Source organism: Canis lupus, unplaced genomic scaffold, assembly GCF_011100685.1.
Source record: "Canis lupus familiaris isolate Mischka breed German Shepherd unplaced genomic scaffold, alternate assembly UU_Cfam_GSD_1.0 chrUn_S1716H1910, whole genome shotgun sequence".
NCBI classification, from domain to species: domain Eukaryota; kingdom Metazoa; phylum Chordata; class Mammalia; order Carnivora; family Canidae; genus Canis; species Canis lupus.
The window spans coordinates 56,899-79,456 of record NW_023330565.1 but is presented as its reverse complement, the minus strand read 5'-3'; the positions used below and the strand labels follow the sequence as shown (position 1 = coordinate 79,456).

The following is a 22,558-nucleotide window of genomic DNA, read 5'->3' as shown; positions in this document are numbered from 1 at the left end:
AAATTGTGTTATGTGCATTTTGCTACCATTTAAAAAATTCTTTAAGAATACTGAACCTAGGGGCTATTGGGGACACCTGGGGGCATGCTCATTTACTTAAGCCTCTGTCTTCTGCTCAGGTCATGATCTCGGGGTCCTGGGATTGAGCTGTACTCTAGGTTCCCCACCCTGTGATGTGTCTGCTTCTCCATCACCCTCTGCCCCTCCCTGTGCAGGATCCACCCATGGCCAAAAACAAACAAACAAAAAACAAAACTGGGGGTGCCTAGCAAGCTCAGTTGGTAGAGCATCTGATTCTTGATGGCAGATTCATGAGTTCAAGGACCAAACTGGGTATAGAGATTACATTTTTAAAAATGAATAAAACTTAAAAAATAAAGAATATAAAACTAAAACTTACAAAATGTTGAATTCAACGGAAACATTTTCTAGAGTTCTGATGAGTGAGCAAAAACTCAGCCACAGTCACCACTTTTCCAGTGCCCCGCCCCCCCATACCACCACCTATAGGGGAGAGGTTTGGTGAAGAGAGCCCTGGAATTTGAAGTGGTTGGAACTGGGACACCTGGGTGGCTCAGTGGTTGAGCATATGCCTTGGGCTCAGGGCATGATCCCACCCAGAGTCCTGGGATTCGGTCCTGCAACAGGCTCCCCAGAGGGAGCCTGCTTCTCCCTCTATCTATGTCTCTGCCTCTGTGTGTGTGTGTAAGTCTCATGAGTAAATAAGTAAAATATATTTCAAAAAAAAGGAGAAGTGGTTGAAACATTCAGAAAAAAACATGTCTGGGAATCATAATGGGTACCGTGCAGGTAAAGTGTCTACATTTCCAAGAAGACACTCTCTTATGTAGGAGGGACAGCTACAAAAATGAGAAGTTTGGTGTTCACATTGAACAAGCCATAAATAGTACGTGCCTCGAGTGTGAGTGTGCTGGAAGTGGTCACGGGGGACAGGAGGGGCAAAGGAATAGACAGGGCTGTCAAAGAGCCTACCCTCTCTATTTGGGAAGGCAGGGTCTTAACATGAAAAAAAAGAACATCATCCCTTCCGGAAAAGTCAAGGGCCAAGTGATGGGCTATGCTGTACATACAGGATGGGTACGGGAGCTGAGTTGCCGGCCTGCCCGGGGTTAGTAGGAAAAGGTCTTGCACAGGTGGATTTGGTTTGAACCATGCAGCCATATTACTAGGATTGGCTTTGGGAAAGGTTACCACCCTTTGTTGATTCAATCAGAAGCTTTTCAAACTGCTTCAGTCTGTGGCTCACAAAGGAGGAACTCCAAGCAGATACCAGGAGCCAAGGTCTGTTTTTCTGAGGCTGTCAGTGCCAATCATCAACGAAAGGGACCCTTTCTATTTGTTTTGGTCTGCACTTGGAGTACCTCCTATAGCCCTTGGAAGTGAGCCTCTGGGGAAATAAAAGGTTAGCCCAGGATAAATCCCTCCCCTTTACAGCCACTGGGAAACCAGGCTGCTCCTCATTCTGCCAAGATCCGGTGGTAATCCCGTCCCAGCTCTCCATTCTACAGCTGATCCTCCTGCCCACCTCTCCCAGGTGGGTCCACACAGACAAAAGGAGCCGTCCTAACTCCTCCACTTGTTGTCTTTCTTTGACATCTAGTCCTATTGCGCTGAATAGGAATGGATGCTTGGATGTTTGGGAAATGAATTCATGGACACCAGGGACACAGAACAAATGGGAAATGATTGTTTCCTGAGAGACTAGTTGGCAACCAGAAATGCCTAAGGGACATAAACTGTGCTGTCTGCTTTCCTATTGAAGTTTATTTTTTCAAATGTATTTGAAATTTGAAGAGTTAAAAAATGTTTTTGCTAGAACAGTGCTCCATACATGCTGATTACACCGTATTCCTTATGTACATTTTATGTACAATTCTTCCATAATCCAATTTCCTTAAACCCTGTCAGGGATAGTCTTACCTTCTCCAGTTTCCAGCCAGATGTGAACTTAAACTGTGTGTCCTCCTGCACCTAGGTGCTCAGTAGGTTAAGCATCTACCTTTGGCTCATCTCATGATCTAGGTTCCTGGGGATCGAGCCCTCATTAGGCAAAGAGTCTGCTTCTCCCTCTCCCTCTGAGCTCTCTCACAAGGAAAGAAAGAGAAGGAAAGAAAGCGTCCTCAAAGAAACCAACAAAAAAGGTGAACGTCCATTTAGAACAACTTCTGCTTAGCAGATTGAAAGAAAAGGACTCCTTGTTATTCCTGATCTAAATTCTAACTGGTATGCTTAATAATCAGTAGTATGTGTCTTTGCTACCCTCAGCTGGTGTAGAAACACAGCTCTGTATTACAAGAAAGTCCCCATGGGGCACCTGGGTGGCTCAGTGGGTTAAACATCTCTGCCTTAGGCTCAGGTCCTGGGGTTGAGCCCCCATCGGGTTCCCTGCCCAGCGGGCAGTCTGCTTCTCCCACTCCCTCTGCCCCTCCAACCTGCTGCTCCTTGTGCTCTCTCTAACATAAATAAATAATCTTTAAATGAAAAAAAAAAAAAACAAATTTCCCCAGTTCCTGCCCATTAGAAATCGAAACTAACAATTTCCCTGTACCTTGAGAGAGTTTAGGTTTCATAAATGCTGAGGTTTCCAGCTGCCTAACTAGCAGAGGAAGTCACCTTTGTCTTCCTTCTTCAGCAACAGAGAAAGATTTGGAAAAATTCTGGCTTTTCTTTAAGCAAGCTGGCTGGGTTGGAAGAGTCATGCAAGGACTCAAGGACACAAGGACATGTGTCAGAGCATGAACATCCACCCTTGTCCTCACTCCACAATGCCCTTCATTAAACGTGTGTGTAGAGGACAGTGTTCTAGATCTGAGAAGTCTCTCATGCCATGAAATCAGTGGGTGGTGGGATTTCCAGAAGAGGGATGCGAAAAAGTCAGCAGACCCTGAGTTTCAAAGCTTTCCTTCTTGCTTGGGCAAAGAGCTAACTGGATGAAAGTAACTGAACACACTTAAATTAGACATCAGTGACCTTTATTAGGTGCAAAGTAGTATTCCTGACAATAGTAATATGCCACTGTTACACCTGTTCATCCATTAAAGCAACAGCCCCTCACCCAGAGCTAACCAGATCCCATAAAGTTCCCTGTAAGTGCGTTGTGATCTTCATAACAAGTGACAGAAAGATTAGGACAGCTCATTAATAAAACAGGTTCCATAGGCATCTTGATTCCTTTTGGTTTCCTCTCAAAGAGCTCCAGCAGACGGCCACTTCAAAGGTTGGTCCTTCTTCCTTTCACCAGCTGTCCTCCCAGTCTAAAGACATCCTGGAAATAAAGCCAACCACAAGGAGTCCACGGAACACTGGGAATGTGTTCAGCATAAGAAAAAAGTAGATTTCTAGCATCTACGAATAGTTAAGTGGAAAAACTCTCACAGTGGTCCTATCAGTAAATAAACCATTTTTTAAGACTCCCAATAATTTACTTGTCAACATCTGAAATCATGTTGAACAAACTGAGAGAGCCAGACGCCAGTCAGGCCAGTCAGCCTGTGCCAATTGGTGCTCCTGTTGACTACAGGTGTCCTCAACAGGCTTAGCATGCTGTTTGGTCAAGAAGACCTGTACTCCTTGTCTGGCTTTCCTTTAGCCACTCGCTGCCTCATCTAGAGTGATCTGCTCCTCAGTGAAAATCAGGTCATGATTTGGTATTGGGGTGATTTGGTATTATTGCTTTGTTCTTCATCAAACAACTGAGACTTTTGAGTCAACAAACTTTCTTGGGGCACCTGGGTTGCTCAGTCAGAGTCCAACTCATCTCAGGGTTCTGGGATGGACTCTGTGTTGGGGTCCTGGCTCAGTGGGGAATCTGCTGGAGATTCCCTCCCTCTCCTTCTGCCCATACCCCCACCTCCTGCTCACGTTCTCTCTCTCTCTCCTCTCTCTCTCTCTCTCTCTCTCAAATAATTGAAATAAATACTGGCGGCAGTTCATTCATTTACAACCCTGACAAACTGCCAACACAATATATGCTTTTGTTTTCTGCTGCAAGAATCAGTGTGTTGCCCGGAAGCCCCACTTCACAAAATAGGATGCCTTCATAAAAGCGTTTTAAAAACTGGGCAAAGAGAGAAGGACAAGACTTCCCACCAACGGCAAATGAGAAATGAGAGTCTTTTCTGATATGGGGTAGATTCATAGGTTCTAAAGGGAGAAGGGGCCAAGGGGGAAGTAAGATTCTTCAGCTGGGAATGACTTTCAGAAGGTGATTCCCAGTGGCCCAGTAGCGTAGTGCTGGTGTGCGGTACTCTTCACAGTACTAGAGGGGCCGAGTTATCATTACATTCAGTCTACGTGGAGGTCCTGTCACCCCCTAGGAAAACATATATTGGTGATTTCTGCAAATTGGAACATAGGATCAGCCTCTTGGTTCGGAGGCTAAAATGTCTTTGTCTACCAGGCAAATATGTTTATTTCTTTGGCTTGACTGTAATTTGTCTGGGGATCATCGGCAGCACTGAATGCCCACTAGCTACACGCAACTACTTTACAAGTGTTGTGTATTAAGTAGCAAAGCATATGAAATAATGTCTCATGTCCCCTCTTGATAAGCATCAGTGGTTTCTGCCATCAGCTCCGTGGAACCCCAGATGCTAACTGACCCACACAGAAACCTGCTTGAGAATTGCTTCTGGGACAGTTATTGGATCTGCATATATGTAAATACTCTGTTGTAGAGAAATTAAGGGAGGCCTATGGGTAATATCCCAAACCTTTAACTTTCCTTATGTGCATTCAGAAGGTGGCTTTTGTTGCTCACTTGCTCTCCTCCAGATCTGCTGTTTCCTTTCCTACCTGCCTGTCCTGGAACAGGATAGCCTACACAGCACAGGGCGGCCAAAAGACATAAAGAAGTCTGGGATGCTCAGGTGCCCCACGTGGGGGAAGCAAGTATTAGCTGAAATTCTCAGTGGATCTCAGCAAGGCTTCTGCACGGTGCTCTAAACAATGCACATTATGCTTCCAAATTAAATCAGGGATAACAGAGTTGCCGGGTGGCTCAGCTGGTTAAGCCTCTATGTTCCACTTAGTTCATGATCTCAGGTTGCTGGATTGATCCCAACATCAGGCTCCCTGCTCAGCAGGAAGTCTACTTCTTCCTCTCCCTCTTTCTCTCCCCACTGCTCATGCTCTCTCCCTCTCTCTTTCTTTCTCAAATAAATAAAGAATATCTTTAAAAAAATAGATATGAGTATTGTCATGCATTGAAGAAAATAGTCTTATAAATCTTTCATCTCATACAAACGTACCTGCAAGCTGGTATCTTTCGGAATTCCGTATAATCTGTGTACTAACTCCATAACTTCCCTCTCAACGATTTCTTGACTGGTGCCTTTCACATCGATGTAGTGGCAGTCAGCACTGGCGAAATGGCAGGAAATTGCCTGTGCAGGGTGAAATGATTAATATTGGGGGAGAAAAAAATCTGTTAACAGCAACAACCAAACAGAAAGTCTTCTTTTAGAACATCAGCTATTTCACTAGCATTTGATTTCTAGAATGTTCCATCGTGTCTTGGATTAGCCTCTTTGGGGTTGGAGTCTTTTCTCCCCCTAGGTACAGCTAAAGGCTGACTGAGAAATTCCAAGAGGTTTTAAGCTCCCTGGGATACTTGTTTTCAAAATGGGCTGAGAACATAATGACAAGAGTAAGAGGACTTTAAACTTTTTAACATGTGATTTATCTAGCTAGTGCATATCCCCCAGTCCTAAACAGGAATGGGTTCCAGGGTTCTTCATCCTCTTCTTAGTCACAGAAGTTAGTTACTCAGCTGAGTTTGTGGTGCTTTGTTATTTTAATGTCTAAAGATCAGGGAAATCAACATTAAAAATACCTTGCAAAGGAAAATAATATACACACCCACCCCTTTCAAATCAAAAGGACATTTGAAGTCCAAGATCATTCACATAAGGTACACATCTTGTTTCCTTCTTAAGGGAAAGGAGGTTACTTGGTTCTCCCCATTCTTTTTTTTTTTTTTTTTTTTTTTTAAGATTTACTTATTTATTCATTCAGAGAGAGCGAAGAGAGAGGCAGAGACACAGGCAGAGGGAGAAGCAGGCTCCCTGCAGGAAGCCCAATATGGGACTCGATCTTGGGTCTCCAGGACCACACCCCAGGCTGCTCGCCACGCTAAACCGCTGGGCCACCGGGGCTGCCCGGTTGTTCCCATTCTTGAAAAGGTTATCAGCAGATAAACTTAAAACTCACTTTCCTAGTCGCATGTTAGTTCTCTTCTCTTGAGATGACCTCACCTCTCAGAAGGGCTGTCTGCTTTGCTTACAACATGAGATTTGTAGACAGTGGAGTCACAAATTCCATTTCCTTTTTTTTTTAATTTTTATTAATATATATATATTTTAAATTTGTTCACGAGAGACACAGAGGGGAGCAGAGACACAGGCAATGGAGAAGCAGACTCCATGCAAGCAGCGCGATGTAGGACTGGATCCCCGGACTGGGATCACCCCCCTGAGCCAAGGCAGACGCTCAACCGCTGAGCCACACAGGGACCCCCATTTCCCATGGAAGCCCCCAAACCACACCAAGAAAAAGTGACATCCAAGGGGATAAGTACATTACCATATATGCATTTTTAAGTCTTTTTGTAGGGGTTCATCTTTTCCCAAATAAAGTAGTTCAAAAACTATTGAAAAATTACAAAGTTAGGATATTATCAATCACATTACTTGGTTTCTTATCATTTACCTTTTAGTTTCATACAGTAATCACTTTATACTATATTTTCAGGTTTTGACATGAGATCTTTCAGTATGTTGTTATCCTACTCAGTTTATAACCCTGATCATATAGGAAGTAATATAATTCTCTAACTCATACAGACTTTAAGACTATTTGTCTTAGCTTGCTGTTTTGATACAGATGCATATACATAAAATTCCATTTTTTATATCAAGTTGAATTTTGACACCAAGGACACATGATAAATGGCCAAATTCATGAATTTCATGAACATTCATATTATTTATGTCATTGTGGCTGTACCCCTGCTTGTACAGTTCTGAGGATCATGTTGGTGGGGAGTCTGATCTAGTCTTTATTTAAAATTTTGGCATTGTGTTCATCAAGGTATTTTTTGCATTGATTTTGATTTTCTAAATACTGCCTTAAACTATCATTTAACTTGATTGTTGAGGTGTTTGGCACCATCCCCCGACCCCTGCTAAATTTTCCCTGGAGGAGAGGGCTTTCTTGCCTCACCCTCATCCTGGCCCTGTTGACCTGGTGGAAATATGAATGAATGGAAGATGAAACATGGTAGCTAACCCTGCACCTAGGGAGACAATGGGTGTGTGTGACAAACTGGCACGCTTCACTCAACCCCAAAAACCCCCTATATATCGTAATAAGAGCCATGTAATGTGGAATAATGTCAGTCCACAGTACTGTCAGAGCTGCTGAATTTTTGAGAAGAGAGAAATCTGGGAATATGGGAAATTTTGTCAAATTTTAATGCAAGCAATGAAATCAATAGGTTTTTAATATATTCATAGCTAAGGGGCAAAAACCATGGCTCGCTGCTAAATCTTATTTCTGGGCAGCCAATTCAATAACAAAGCTATTATAAACTGCCGTCATAAATGGTTCCTATATCCATTTCCCATTTTAAGATTTTAGTACATCATCCATTCTTTCTGTCTCCAAAAGCACAGGCTGTGGGCTACCAAGCAACTCTATGAATGTTCCTAATTCACGATCAGTAGGATTGGGAACCGGAGGTCACATGGCCTCCTACTGATAACTTAGCAAAAAAGAATGTGGTATCAAATATATTTCCTGGTAAATAAACCAGAGCAAGAGCAGTTTAGTTAAACATCACAAATCTCATAAAGTTTCACATATCTTGACATTTTTGCTTCTAACCTATTCGTCTTTGGAAAGCACGGTGATGTAATGCATACCTTGCGGTATCCTTGAGTTCTGTTCCAGCCAGATCCGTGGATGAGCAAAGGATGAAAGAAAACGGTGTCTCCTTTCTCCATCACGAGGTGCACGCGGGGGCTGTTTTCATCATAGTCCTGGATCCCATAGAACATTAAGTTCACGCCCCCCTAGAACACATAAGAGAACCCAACTCTGTATTTGAGGAACCCAATGACTAAAAAGTAGATTTCCTAAGTTCTTCCAAGAGAAAGATAAATAGATTCTTAACAGGTACTGCAAATATACAAAAGCTTCTCAGATGTGTGGCTGTGAAAGTCACATTGTGATATTAAAATCATGGATTTAGGGAGGCAAAGGAAGATGCTGAAATTTCTTCTCACCCTTCATAACTGTATTATATTGAGGATCTAGATCAACGTTGCATGTTGCAGTTAACATGGGAGATCACCTTTCAAGCCTGAATGTATAATCATTCTTTCCCAGGATGATATTCTCCTCACCTAGAACTTTGCCTGAACCATTCTTCTATAACTCAGGAGTACCTCTAAGAAGCTAATTGTTCTCCCAAACCAGCAGAGAGAAAATCTCAATTTTTCTCAGCTCAGAAAGCACTGATGTCACATGCAGAGTAAGGAAAGAAAAACAGTAAATTAAAACATTCTGTTTTTATAACTATTTCCCAAGTCAGTTATTTCATTAAGTAATAGTTATGGTGGAAGGACGGCATCACATTTCCCTTCCTGAGACTGTGCCACATTCTTCTGGGGAAAGGACTGCTTTCCTGCTGGACTCAGTTGTGGTTTTCATCCAGTGCACTTCTCTCCTGGCCAGGGTTGATACGTGACCTAAGCTAAGTCAATCTAACCGCCCACTGTGGTCACTTTGAATCTGAGCAGAAGATGGAAGGCACTGGTCATGATCACAGTTCAGTTGACCCCACCAGGTGCCCCACCCCGAGTGTTCCCACTGAACATAACCCCCACTCTCCTGCTCATCAGAGCTAGCCAGCCTTTCCATGGACTCAGCAGGTGCCTGCCACCCTCCAAAACACTTCGTTTGGCTTAAGTCAGCCACAGCCCACTTCTGTTGCCTGCACCAAACTTTCCCCAAAACTCAACTGAATTTGTGAATCTCACAGTTTCAGTTATATCAGAATCCAGACCCCAGTATTTTCCTTGGCACTAATCCTCAGTGCAAGAATCTAATTGAGACAGAAGTCCTGAAAGCCATATTCTTTACTTCCTACAGACCACATTCATTCTTCCTGCGTTAACAACCCGTGCTCTTCTCTTTCTGACCATCATTATGGGATTTCAAGACCATATTGTCTGATACCTAAAACACTTATCATCTCCTCTCTGGTTTCTCTGCCTCTGGAGCCCTACCTCCAGTATATCCTGCTCTAAGCCTCTAGATTATCATTATTGAAGGATCAATTTGATCTCACCATTCATGGGCTCAAAAGCCTTCTATACTCTTCCATCCTCAACTAGCTCAATTCCATACACCATGTAACAGTCATGCAATGGAATACTACTCATGCTTCCCCAGAGTCTTCATTGGTCTCTCTAGCAGTAAAGAGATGATTCCTCTCTCTTCTTTATGCCAAGAGCCATCAATCAGTGGGTAAGAAGTAGTTGGCACTTTACACATGCATGTGGTGTTGCAAGTGTTGACATCTTACCTGTGCAATTGGGCTTGATAATTTCATATCCTATATAGTACCTACCAAAGTGCCCCACACTGGTCAGCTTTCCAACACTTCTTGATGGAAAAATGGTTATTTTACCTGACATCCTTGAATCTTCCCTGACCCTAATTGTAAATCCTATAATGATGTTTTGTAAGGAAGGAAATGCCATCTGATTGTTAAAGCTCTTTAGGGAGAGTGATGTGAAATCAAAACAAACAATATTCTGGTTAAGATTTCTCCTCTAGGGGTGCCTGGGTGGCTCAGTCAGTTGGGCGTCCAAGTCTTGATGCCAACCCAGGTCATGATCTCAGGGTGCGAAGTTCAAGCCACATATCTGACTCGTGCTCAGCAGAGTCTGCTTGTCCCTCTCCCTTCCCCTTTGTCTCTCTCCTCCCCTCCTCTCCCATTGCTTGTGCTCTTTCTCTCTCTCTCAAATAAATAAATAAAATCTTAAAAGAAAACAACGACAAAAACAAACAAAAAACAGATTCTTCCTCTGAGCTAGAACATGAGACCCCTAACTCTGGGAAAGGAACAATGGGTAGTGGAAGGGGAGGCAGGCAGGGCGATGGGGTGACTGGGTGACAGGCATCGAGGGGGGCACTTGACAGGATGAGCACTGGGTATTATACTATAGGTTGAAAAATCGAACCCTATAAAAAAATACAAAAAAAAGCTAACCTAAAAAAAAACAAAAACAAAAAACAACAACAAAAAAATGATGCCTCCTCTACGCAGACATACCTCCCATTGGGGATAATTGTGTGGCTTCAGATAGCCTTTGTGTGTGCCTGGGAACACACACAGACAGCCATTGTTCCTGTCGATGTGCTCCATGGCTGTCCAAGCACAGACAATTTTATTGCTGGGCCTGAAGGGGAAGTAGTGCAGATCCTGGTGCAAGGGATGGCGGGATGTCTTCTTGCCTGAAACAGAACCTGCTGTTAATACACACTTGCATCTCAGATTTCATCTCTTTTGCCTGCAAAACCACAGCAATGACTATTCCCACAAAACCCAAAGAAGTGAAACAACATTATTGAGAATCAGTCCAGAGAGATAAGCATCAAATTTGAATATCAAATCCACAGGACAACTCCAGATCCTCTATTTTTTTTCTGGGTTTCTGGGAGCCGAGGACTTACTGACACACAACATTCACTAGCAATTCATACACATGTCATGAATTCTATTGTGTTTTATTCCTTTGTAATTGTGGTTTGGGCATAGAAGCTAGAATTCAAAAAGTAAAAAAAAAGTTTGAGTAATTGAAGAGAGCAACCAAATTTGAGGTTCCCTGTTAGCCTTCTAAGTGGCTGATGCAAAAAATATCAGCTAACTAAGTTAATAAAAGGCCTCTAAGGGCTCTTGGGTGGCTCAGTGGGTTAAGCATTTGCCTTTTCTCAGCTCAGGATCTCAGGGCCCTGGGATCAAGCTGCAAAGGGTTCTGCTTAGCAGGGAATCTGCTTCTCTCTCTTCCTCTATGGTGTCTCTCCCTCTCTCTCAAAAAAATTAATAAAATCTTTAAAAGTAAGAAAAAATAACCATATAGTTGACATCTGAAATCCCTACTCCACGATTCTTATGATACATACTGGTTTTTTTTTACATACTGTTTTAAGACTTAAAAGTATATACACATTTTTTTTTAAAGATTTTATTTATTTATTCATGAGAGACACAGAGAGTGAGAGAGAGGCAGAGACACAGGCAGAGGGAGAAGCAGGCTCTATGCAGGGAGCCTGACATGGGACTGGATCACTGGTCTCCAGGATCACACCCTGGGGTGAAGGTGGCGCCAACCGCTGAACCACCTGGGCTGCCCTTATTTTATGTTTTTAAAGATCTTATTATTTATTCATGAGAGTCACAGACACAGGCAGAGAGAGAAGCAGGCTCCCTGCGAGGAGCCTGATGTACGACTAGATCCCAGGACCCAAGGATCACCACCTGAGCCAAAGGCAGACCCTCAACCACTGGGCCACCCAGGCGTCCCCACATTTGTTTTTTTATTCAGCAGTTATACACAAAGCGATCCTTTGAATCCTTGAAACTTTTTCTTATTACTTTCTCTATTTTTTTTTTTTTTTTTTGGCTTCTACTTAACAAATAAAACCACTTTACCAGAATCTGGAGGTTTGTTTATAAGCATTGCATGCATGGCCATAATATTGGGTCCAGTGAAGCACTCCACATATTTCAGAATCTAAGAGTAAAGAGTTGCATGAGAAATCAAATAAACAACCACGTAGTACAATGTACACTTATTTGTACAAGAGTCAAAATGCACATAGTTATACAAAACACTTGGTAGAAGTGCCTGGGTGAGTCTGTTGCTTAAGCATCCAACTCCTGATTTCAGCTCAGGTCATGTTCTCAGGGTCATAGGATACAGGTCTGCCTTGGGGTCCTTGCACAGTAATGGGTCTACTTCAGGTTTTCTCCTTCTGCCTCTCCCTCTCTATCAAACAATTATTTAAAGGAAAAAAAAAAAAGTTGGTATTTCCCAACGTTGCAAACAAAGAATGAAAAACTCAGCACTGGAAATCTGTAACACTCTGAATTAAACAGGTTTTTTTTTTTTTAAAGATTTTATTTATTTATTCATGAGAGATATAGAGAAAGCGAGGCAGAGACACAGGTCGAGGGAGAAGCAGGTTCCATGCCAAGAGCCCGACTTGGGACTCGATCCCAGGTCTCCAGGATCACACCCTGGGCCAAAGGCAGCGCTAAACTGCTGGGCCACCGGGGCTGCCCTTAAACAGGCTTTTTAAGCCAGTTGGAAACCAAACCCCATTTTCTATGAGAATGCGAAGAGTTTCTCTCAGCTTTCGACTGGGAAGGGCAGGAATACCCTCCTTTCACCTGACACTGTCCATAGATGCCCAGGGAGAAGGCACCTTCCTCTTCCCCTCACGGAGACTCTTCATAAGAAGGGACCACGAGGGGCACCTGGCTGGCTCAATCACTAGAACATGAACCTGTTGATCTCGGGGTCGTGACTGCAAGCTACTCCTAGAGTGTAGAAGTCACTTTTTAAAAAGGTGGTAGGGGGACACCATTGCAGCTCAGTCAGTTAAGCATCTGCCTTCAGTTCAGGTCATGATCCCCATGTCCAGCTCCCTGCTCAGAGAGGTGTCAGCTTCTCCCTCTCCCTCTGCCCCTCCCTGCCACTCATGATCTCTCTTGATCTCACTCACTTTCTCTCTCAAATAAGTAGAATCATTAAAGAGAATAATAAATGAAAGGACCATGAGAGGCCCCAATAACGTGCAGCTGCCATGCAGAGCCCAGGGGACAAGAGAACAGCAACAGGGGGACACTTCACAGTCAGGCCACCTCCCTTTCCACAGCTCTTCACTGAGGGCTACAAACCAGACAGTGATAGAAAAGGACACGCAGCAGGGAGTGAGATGAACAGGTCCCTCCTCCCATGGCATCTATATTCTGTTGGAAGGATGTTAAATAATGACATGGGCACTGGTGCTTGACAGCAAGGTGCAGTTACAGAGTATGAGGAAGCAGAGGCGGGGTGGGGAGGCTGAATTTGGCCAAAGGTCTGGCAGCGGGTGTGCTCCCTCCTACATCTAACCCACTAGGGAGGAAAGCACTCAGCTTTGCATGCCTACCACCTGCCAGGCGCTTTATGTGTCAGCCACTTAAGTCTCACAACAATCCCTGAAAAGTAATGCCCCCAGGAATTAAAGATCCTTTAAATGATCATTATCCTGCAGATAATAAAGTGCCCAAGGTGGCAGAGCAATTTCAACGAAAAGGACGGTATTCCATCTCCAGTTCTGTCTGACTTCAAAAAATGAAGCCTCTTCTACTGCTTTCTCACTACTTGATCTCCCGTATAAGCCATATTGGCAATTTGAGCATGAAACACTCGAAATGGTCCCAAATCCTAGGAGTCGGGGCTCATATTTGTTTTTTTTTTATAAAGGGTGTCATCTTTTATATTTTCTTGTGATATTTTCTTTGAAGAATATATTCCTCAAATATATTTCTTCATATACTTTCCTTTCCTGTTTCCTGGTTTTAAGTAATCTCTATCGCTTGAGCCCACGACTCTGAGATCAAGACTCACATGCTCCATCGGGCCATGCCTGCCCAGCATCTCCTACCAGTATTTTCTAAACTTCAGTGACTCAAGAGACATTTTACCATTTCTAGCATATGTTGCTAACTGCCCAATATTAGTCAATAATTTTCCTAAATTAACTCATGTCTTATCCTGATTAATAATATTCCTGAAGTCATAGGTTTGATGCACCAGCTACTTTTTCCAATACATATTGAAATAAATACCCAACTACTATATCGTACCCACCTCCTAAAAGTCATTGCATGAACCAGTAGGTGCATGGTGCACACTTGAGAACAGTGGGAACCCTGGAGGCCTCCGGGTACCCAGGGCCTCAGGCAACACAAGTTGCCTCTAACTTCAAGCTTTTCCTCCTTGATTGATGCTCACAAGTTCCATTTCCATTGCAAGACTTGAGGTTGGGAAGAATAGATGATTCAGGGACCTTGTCCCCCTTTGTCCCCAACCCAAGGGGCTGGACATGATAGGTGGCCTGCCTGTACAGTCTTCTCTCATGAGGAAAATATTCTTTCTTTTTTTTTAACATTTGTTTAAAGATCTTTTTAAATTTTAAGTAATATCCACACACAACCGGGACTCTTGGGTGGCTCAGGGTTGAGCCTCTGCCTTTGGCTCAGGGTGTGATCACAGTCCAGGTAACAAGTCCGGCATCGGGCTCTGTGTGAGGAGTCTGCTTCTCCCTCTGCCTATGTCTCTGCCTCTCTCTCTGTGTCTCTCATGAATAAATAAATAAAATCTTTAAAAAATAATAAAAATAAAACTAAAAGCATTTGAAATAAATGGTTCATAAACTGTGGTACATTGACACAATGGGATGCTATGCAGAAGTTTGCAAGTATGATATAGATATAGATACACGTGATAATATGTAAGTCATATGGGAAGATGTCTGAGGTCTATTATAAGTGGACAAAACACAGTGACAACCAGTTTGTTCCCGTGTTACACAAAAGGTGGGAACCCTGGAGGCCTCATCGTGATTCATCTAACACAAGTTACCTCTAACTTCAAGCTTTTCCTCCTTGATCGATGCTCACAAGTTCCATTTCTATTGCAAGACTTGAGGTTGGGAAGAATAGATGATTCAGGGGCCATGTCCCCCTTTGTCCCCAACCCAAGGGGCTGGACATGATAGGTGGCCTGCCTGTACAGTCTTTTCTCATGAGGACAATTTTCTTCCTTTTTTTAATTATTTATTTAAGTATTTTTTTTTCTAAATTTTAAATAATCTCCACATGCAACTGGGACACCGGGGTGGCTCAGCGATTGAGCATCTGCCTTTGGCTCAGGGCATGATCCCAGTCCAGAGATCAAGTCCTGCGCAGGCTCCATGTGAAGAGCCTGCCTCTGCCTCTGTCTCTGCCTCTCTCTCTGCGTCTCTCATGAATATCTCATGAATATCCTGAGTATCTCACTTGGTTAAATGTCCACCTCTGGGTTGGGGCTCAGGTTATGATCTTGGTCTAAGGATCCAGCACTGTGTCGTCCTCTGCACTCAGCAGGGAGTCTGCCTGAGGATTCTCCCTCTACCTCAACCTGTGCCTTGTCCCCTTCTCATGCCAAAAATAAATGCATAAATCTTAAAAAAAAAAGTGCATACCTCTTAAAAACTAAAAGATCCCCCATGCTCTACCAACTAAAGCAGCCAGGTTCCCATTAAGTCAAATTATCTACTAGCATTTGGGGTTATAATTTCCAAAATGTTCTATATGCAAAGTGCCCCTTAAAAAAAAGTGTGCCATGTGTCAAGGGACACATGAGTGGCTCAGTGTTGAGTGTCTGTCTTTGACTCAGGTCATGGTCCTGGGGTCCTGGAATCAAGTCTTACATCAGGCTTCCCACAGGTAGCTTATTCTCAATCTGCCTATGTCTCTGCCTGTCTCTGTGTCTCATGAAAAAATAAAATCTTTAAAAAACAATAAACAATCTAAAACCATTCTAAATAAATTATCCATAAACTGTCATATATTTATGCAGAAATTTGCAAGTATGATATAGATACATAAGTGATAATATGTAAGTGATATGGAAAGATGTCTGAGATCTATTATAAGTGGACAAGACTCGGTGACAACCAGTTTGTTCCCGTGATACACAAAACGGGGGGGTTACGTATGCATTTTCATGGCCATGAAAGAATTCTAGTTGAATACACCTAAAAGCTTGGCAGTGAGTGGGGCTGAACGTTGGGAGACTTCACTTTACATGTTCTATATTATGTGGATAACTTTATAAACATGATTTATGCTTAAAGAATGAGAATTTTTTAGACAAGTTTAACTCTAAAGACCTACTTAAACCTCTACTACCAGATTCACAGAAACAAAAGCAACAATAAATGGATGTATAGTGAGTGGGATCTGCAATGTGACTCCTGTTGATATGCCCATATTCAGTGTGAGAGAGGCTCCCCCTCTCCACTGCAGAATTCCCGCCCTTCTCCACCAGGTTAATTACCAAGCGCCAGAGCAGGGTATCTCCACCTGGCCAGTATTGACATTTGGGGCCGGATAATTCATTAATTGGGGGGAGGGGCTGTTCTGTGCATTATAGGCTCCCTGGGCTCCATTAGCGGCATGCCCAGGCTCTACAGACCAAACCTTGTGACAACCCTACAGGGCTCCAGGCGCCACCAGATGTGCTCCTCCAACTGAGAACCACTGCTCTACAACCACCAGAGAGGGGCTCAGAGAAAGGAAAAGCAGCAATTCCTGGGGCAGGCATGTCGGTGGGCTGTTAACCTAAAAACAAAGAAAACACAGGAAGGTTCTCCAACCTCAGGGAGAGTGCAGTATCTGAAGAGTTCCTTGTCTTCTTGGAAGTCTTGGATCTTTGAAATCATCCTTTCACTTGGAATATTTCTGATTTGCAATGGACAACATCTCTCATTATTATCATTTGTTTTGGTTCACCTCCCCTCTGCAGATCCTTTCAAACTGGTCCCTAGGAAATGAAATTGGCAGATGATGTCATTACTGCAGGCTCCAGGCACCTGCCTGGCCAGTTCTGTGGAAAGATCCACAAAGATTGAGGAGATGGTGTCTCTGCACCAAGTTGACCTCCAGGCCAGACTGAGCAGCTCTGAGCATAGGGTGAGGAAATGGCCAGCTCACAAGCCCCTGCCTCCTCACTGTGAGGCCAGAATTCGCGTGAGAACTCACATCTTCCTTAGCCTAAGAAAAACAGTGGGGGAAAATTTGTGATTTGGTTGCATCTGAGTAACAATGGCAAATACTTCTCTCCTCCATTCCATGGGCCAGGCCCGGTTGGAAGCACTCTGTGTGTCTTTTACCTTATTCAGTCCTCACAACAACACTAGGGCTCAGTACTATTATCCCCATTTTACAGATGAGAAAGGAGAGGCATGGAATGTAAATTGCCCCAGGGCACACAGATTAAGTAGAAGGGCTAAGATTAAAGCCAGCCCTTCTTGCTCCAGAGCTCATGTTCCCAACCAGTTCCCAAGTAACCAGTCCCTGAAAAATATCTGAAACTGCACACACTACTCTTACTACCATGTTCCCATTGCAAACATACAACATATTTCTTAAATAATGAAAGGTTACTGTACCTAAAGCGTTGAATGTCCGGGTCAGACACCAAATTTTAATGACAAGAAACCCATTTTCTTCATAAAATTTCTCTGTTCTAGGCTTAGGACTCATTATCCTGAGTATACCTAAAGGAAAGAAACTTTCAAATAAGTCCAACTGAAAAATCACAACCCAAACTATGTATCAAGAACCTGAGAAATGTTTCTACTACTCTTCCATCCGGCATTTCTATTTTTATTTACTCTAAGAAAATATCTGAACCTTTTTATTAATGTCTAATGGTTTCTTTTAAGTTTGTTCATTTTTTTTAAAAGTAATCCCTATATCCATATCCCATATGGAGTTCGAACTCATAACCCCAAGATCAAGAGTCAGTGCTCTTCTGACTGAGCAAGCCAGGAACCCCTAAACTCAACATGTATTTAGAAAAGGTCTAAATCCAAAACATTAACTACTGTCACCAAAAAATAGAAGAATAATTAATTACTTATGTCCACTCAATGGGATAGATAGGACTCGGGCTTTAAAAGTGAAGAGCATGTGCCCTGGGGTGGCTTAGTCGGTTAGGTGCAAACTGGTTAATTTCACATCAGGTCATGATCTCATGGGTCCTGAGATTGAGCCCATGGGCTTACTATGGCCTCAGTGGGGAATCTGCTTGAGATTCTCTCCCTCTGTCCCTCTCTCACTCACTACCCCTTATGCTTTCTCTCTCTTAATTAAATAAATCTTTAAGGGATCCCTGGGTGGCGCAGCGGTTTGGCGCCTGTCTTTGGCTCAGGGCGCGATCCTGGAGACGGGATCGAATCCCACGTCGGGCTCCCGGTGCATGGAGCCTTCTCCCTCTGCCTGTGTCTCTGCCTCTCTCTCCTCTCTCTGTGACTATCGTAAATAAATAATTAAAAAAAAAAATAAAAAAAATTAAAAAAAATAAAAAATAAAAAAAATAAATAAATCTTTAAAAAAATGAAGGACTTAATAGCATGGACAGTGCTTATAATAGTAAAAATATACTTAGATTTGCACAAAACCAAGACACTACTTGAAATTAATGAAGAGAAATTTTTTTAAAAACATGTTTTTAAGTGATTGCCTTATGTAATGGAATTATGAATGATTTTTTAAAATTCCTTTTATTTCTCTGATTTTGTAATTTGTTTTGTAAGGAATAAGTATGGTTTTTTAGGTGGGAATCAAATCCAGTAGATTTTATATTTTAATTTTATTTTAAATATAACAGATTTTATGTTTTATATTAAATCATACATTCTCAAAAAAAAATCATACATTCTCAGAAGAAATCAAAGTTGAAAAATCCAAGTCAGTTTATGCACAACTCAGAGCATCCCATCCATTAATTTACATCAGAATTGTGGCTCTATGATAATATTCCATGGATATCATGTCTTCTCCTACAAAGATAATTTAAGATAAACCAAAGATACTACCTAATAGAGCAGTATGACCCACATAAGGGCTAACTTCAATGAGGTGTAACATGCCTGAATGTGAAATAACCGGGGTAGGGGATCCCTGGGTGGCTCAGTGCTTAGCACCTGCTTCCACCCAGGGCATGATCCTGGAGTTCCGGGATTCAGTCCGGATCAGGCTCCCTGCATGGAGCCTGCTTCTCCCTCTGCCTGTGTCTCTGCCTCTCTGTCTCTCTGTCTCTTGATGAATAAAAAAATAAATAATCTTTAAAAAGATTAATCAGATTATACACTTCTAAAATTTTTTGCCTTTCTAAATGTTTAAAATACATATAAAAATTAAGTCAAGGTCTTCAACATTTCCCTAGGTTTAATTAGAACAAGTCCAGGCAACAGAGGATTTTTATAATGAATTATTTTTTAAAATAGTTTATTTATTTATTATTTATTTATTTATTTATATTTAGAGAGAGAGAGGAGAGAGAGAGAGAAGACAGACAGACAGACAGGCAGGGAGAAGCAGGCTCCATGCAGGGAGCCCGACGCAGGACTCGATCCCAGGTCTCCAGGATCAGGCCCTGGTGAAGGAAGGCTCTAAACCACAGAGCCACCCAAGCTGCCCCATGAATTATTTTTAATATTTATTTATTCTCTTTGGATGGAGGGGGGAGGACAGGCAGGGGCAGTGAGAGCAGAGACGGAAAGGGGCAAGCAGACTCCTGCTGTGTACAGAGCCCTCCATGGGCTCCATTCCATTATCCTGAGACCATGACCTGAGCAGAAATCAAGAGTCAGATGCTTAACACACTGAGCCACCCAAGCGCCCCACCCCTGTGTAATAAATTCACCGGACAACATGATATGTTGTATTTTATATCTTTTTTTAAAAAATATTTATTTATTGTGTGTTTTTTTGTTTATTGAGACACAGAGAAGAGAGCGAGAGGATAGAGGGAGAAGCAGGCTCCTCACAGGGAGCCTGATGTGGGACCTGATCCCTGGACAGGGATCACGCCCTGAGTTGAAGGCAGATGCTCAACTGCCTGAGTACCCAGGCATCCCTGTATTTTATATCTTAATTACCACTAGAAAAAAGCTGTATATGTATATCATATGGTTTTTAATGACCATTAGATCTACTTACTGGAATTGTGGAGGATGGAAGGTTTGGAGACACAGCCCCGAAGTGGGGTAAGCTACCTACAATATGAATTAAGGCAAATAAAATTAAATTTCAGAGTCAGCATTTTCTGGAACCCACAGTTGGCCCTGGATTAGCCCTCATCGGGAAGTCACACAGAGCTGATGACAGGTATGCGCCCTTGCTTCCATCATTTCAATCACAAAGTCCTGAGGAGGGGCTGGAAGCCCCAAGACCTTTATCAGCATTCCAGCTGCCCAGAGAAGGTGGCCTGGACCCCTGGGCTCAGTAACTGGTCCAAGGTCACCCAGCAGAGAAGGCTGAGCCCACACTTGAGCCATCACTGTTCCTTCATAGATTTCCCTAGTTTATTCTATGTGACTATTCCTTCCACTAAACTACTGAACAATAAACATTGTAAGGTCATGTCTAACAGTGAGGAGCAATGTCTTCAAAAGAAGTATTGAAGTTAGTGGCAGTCCAGACCAAAATAGGAGAAGGAGTAAGGCTCGTTAAAAAATTAAATAAAGAGTCCATTAAATCAACAGGCTCCACTCCAGAGCTGAGCTAGAAACAGGAATCAGATGCCTCGTGGACTGAGCCACCCAGGGGCCCATGATATCAAATGTTAACAGCAGTACCAGACTGGACCCAGTTATCCCTAGTCCCAGTATGTTGGTGCTTCTCACTGTTGGGCATGTATCCGAAACAAGTGAAAACAGATGGATGGGCTGCCCACTCCCGGGTGTTTGGAGTCCAGGGTCAGAGATGAGCCTGGAATTGCCTTTCTAGCAAGTTTCCAGCTGCTGTTGACGGTGCCCGTCCCGGGAACACACTGCTTTAGTTAAATGGCTTCGGTCAAGAGTGTGCCTCCCCTGGCCTGGGTTTCTGCTTTCTGGCCGTCGGATGAGATCACCTCATCAGCCTTGTGGGAGGGCGGCTGGACTTTCGTTTACCGCTGCATCGCGGCTTGGAACTCAGAGCAATCCTACAACAGCCAGTCTCATTGTAGGAAAGGTTTCAGGACCCTGCCCACAGCAGGACAGAGACTAGTCCCCCTTGGTAAGGGAAAATCGCGCGCAGCGTTTCCCAGGCTCCCCGAAGTGGCCCCAGAGGGATCAGGAGACCGGTTCTATCCGGAAACTTGGTTGTCCCTGTCCTGCAGCGACGTGTCCTGGATGCCACAGCAGTGGCGCCCACGGGCCTGCGAGCTGCCCTCGTGAAGGCCGAGGCCGCGGAGAGCGCGGGCCCTGGGCGCGGCGGGCGGCGGGCGGCGGGCGGCGCACGCAGGGTCCCGGCGCAGGAGGGGAGCGCCGGGGCCGCGGCCAGAGCGGGCTCCCCCGGAGGGGGCCGGCCGGCCCGAGGGTCCCGCTGCCGCGCCGCCCGCCCGCCCGCCCGGCCGCCCGGGCAGCTCCGCGCGCGGTGCCGGGCCCGTGCTTCGCCTTTCCCGGGCTCCGGGCGGCCGCGGCCAGAGGCCCGGGGAGCTGCGCGCACGCCGCCTGCTCTCCGCCCGCAGCGCGGGGCCCGGGCCGGGACGGCGCGGACGCCGGGGGCTGGGGGCGCGCATCAGCCCGGGGCCCGCACTGCCCGCGCCCTCCCGGCGGCCGGATGCCCCCTGCTGCCTGCCGCCCTGCCCCCCGCCCCGGGCGCCCGGAACAGGCGGGACCATCACGGGGACGCGGGCGCCGACCCAGGGGACCCTGGAGGCCACCCCTCCTTGCAGCCCGAGCTCCCGCAAGCCCAAGGATACGCCGGTCCTGGCGAGGTCTGGCCGAGGTGTCCCATCCAGACGACGCGCAGGCGGGCGGCTGCCTGGCGCTGGTTCATGGCCGCGACAGGAGACGCCTCAGCAGGGCCTGGACAGCTGCTGCATGGCTGGGCGTGGGGGGGTGGGTGCTGATGAGGAGCAGTAGTGGCCCAGGCGGAGCGCGTAGAACTCCCGGATTCTCCGTCGTGCGTAGATGCCCCGGGCCTCCTGAGGTCCACGCACTGGGCCGCCCCGGGACGGAAGAGGATGGATGCCCGCACACCCTGCTTCCTCGAGATCGCAGAGATCCTTTCAAGGGCTTCTACCCGGTGAAGGTCGTCCAGGGAGAAATGAGCCAACACATGACCCATGCTCCCAACCGGGACTTTCAGTCTGTTTAATCCCCGGACTGTGCCCCTCCCTCCCTGTGCAGATGCTCTGACAATTCACATGGTCGTTCACCCATACAAGTAAGGTGCTGAATCCAAAGAGGAATTTGGGGATCCAGTCTGAGGTTGCCGAAACATACTGGCTTCTCATTCAAGAAAAAGAAAGTCCCTGAAGGAATGACTCTGAAGCTAGTGTGATCCACAGTCTAGATTTTAAATGTTCTAAAACTCTGAAGTTTTATCTTTCTCTCTCTCTTTTAAATTCATTTATTTGAACTAATTTCTACTCAACATGAGGCTCGAACTGACCACCCCAACATCAGTAGTTCAGGATCCACCAACCAAGCCAGGCCTTCCCTTCTCTTCCCTTCCCCTCCTTTTCTTTCCGTTCCGTTCCAACAATTCAGTTTCTTTGGGGTAAGTATGCATGATACTGCCACCACCATCGAGGTCATAACCACCATCCCTTCTCAAAATTTTCTCCCATACCTTCACCTCACTATTTGTTTGTATGTGGGAAGAACACAAGATAAGATCCACTGTCTTAGCAAATTTTAAGTATATATTGCA

At 44.5% G+C, this 22,558-nt stretch overlaps 1 pseudogene; it reads right to left on the bottom strand.

Moving 5' to 3' along the window:
* Positions 1-2,971: 2,971 nt before the first annotated feature.
* Positions 2,972-21,679, bottom strand: LOC119878554 (annotated as a pseudogene).
* Positions 21,680-22,558: the final 879 nt, after the last annotated feature.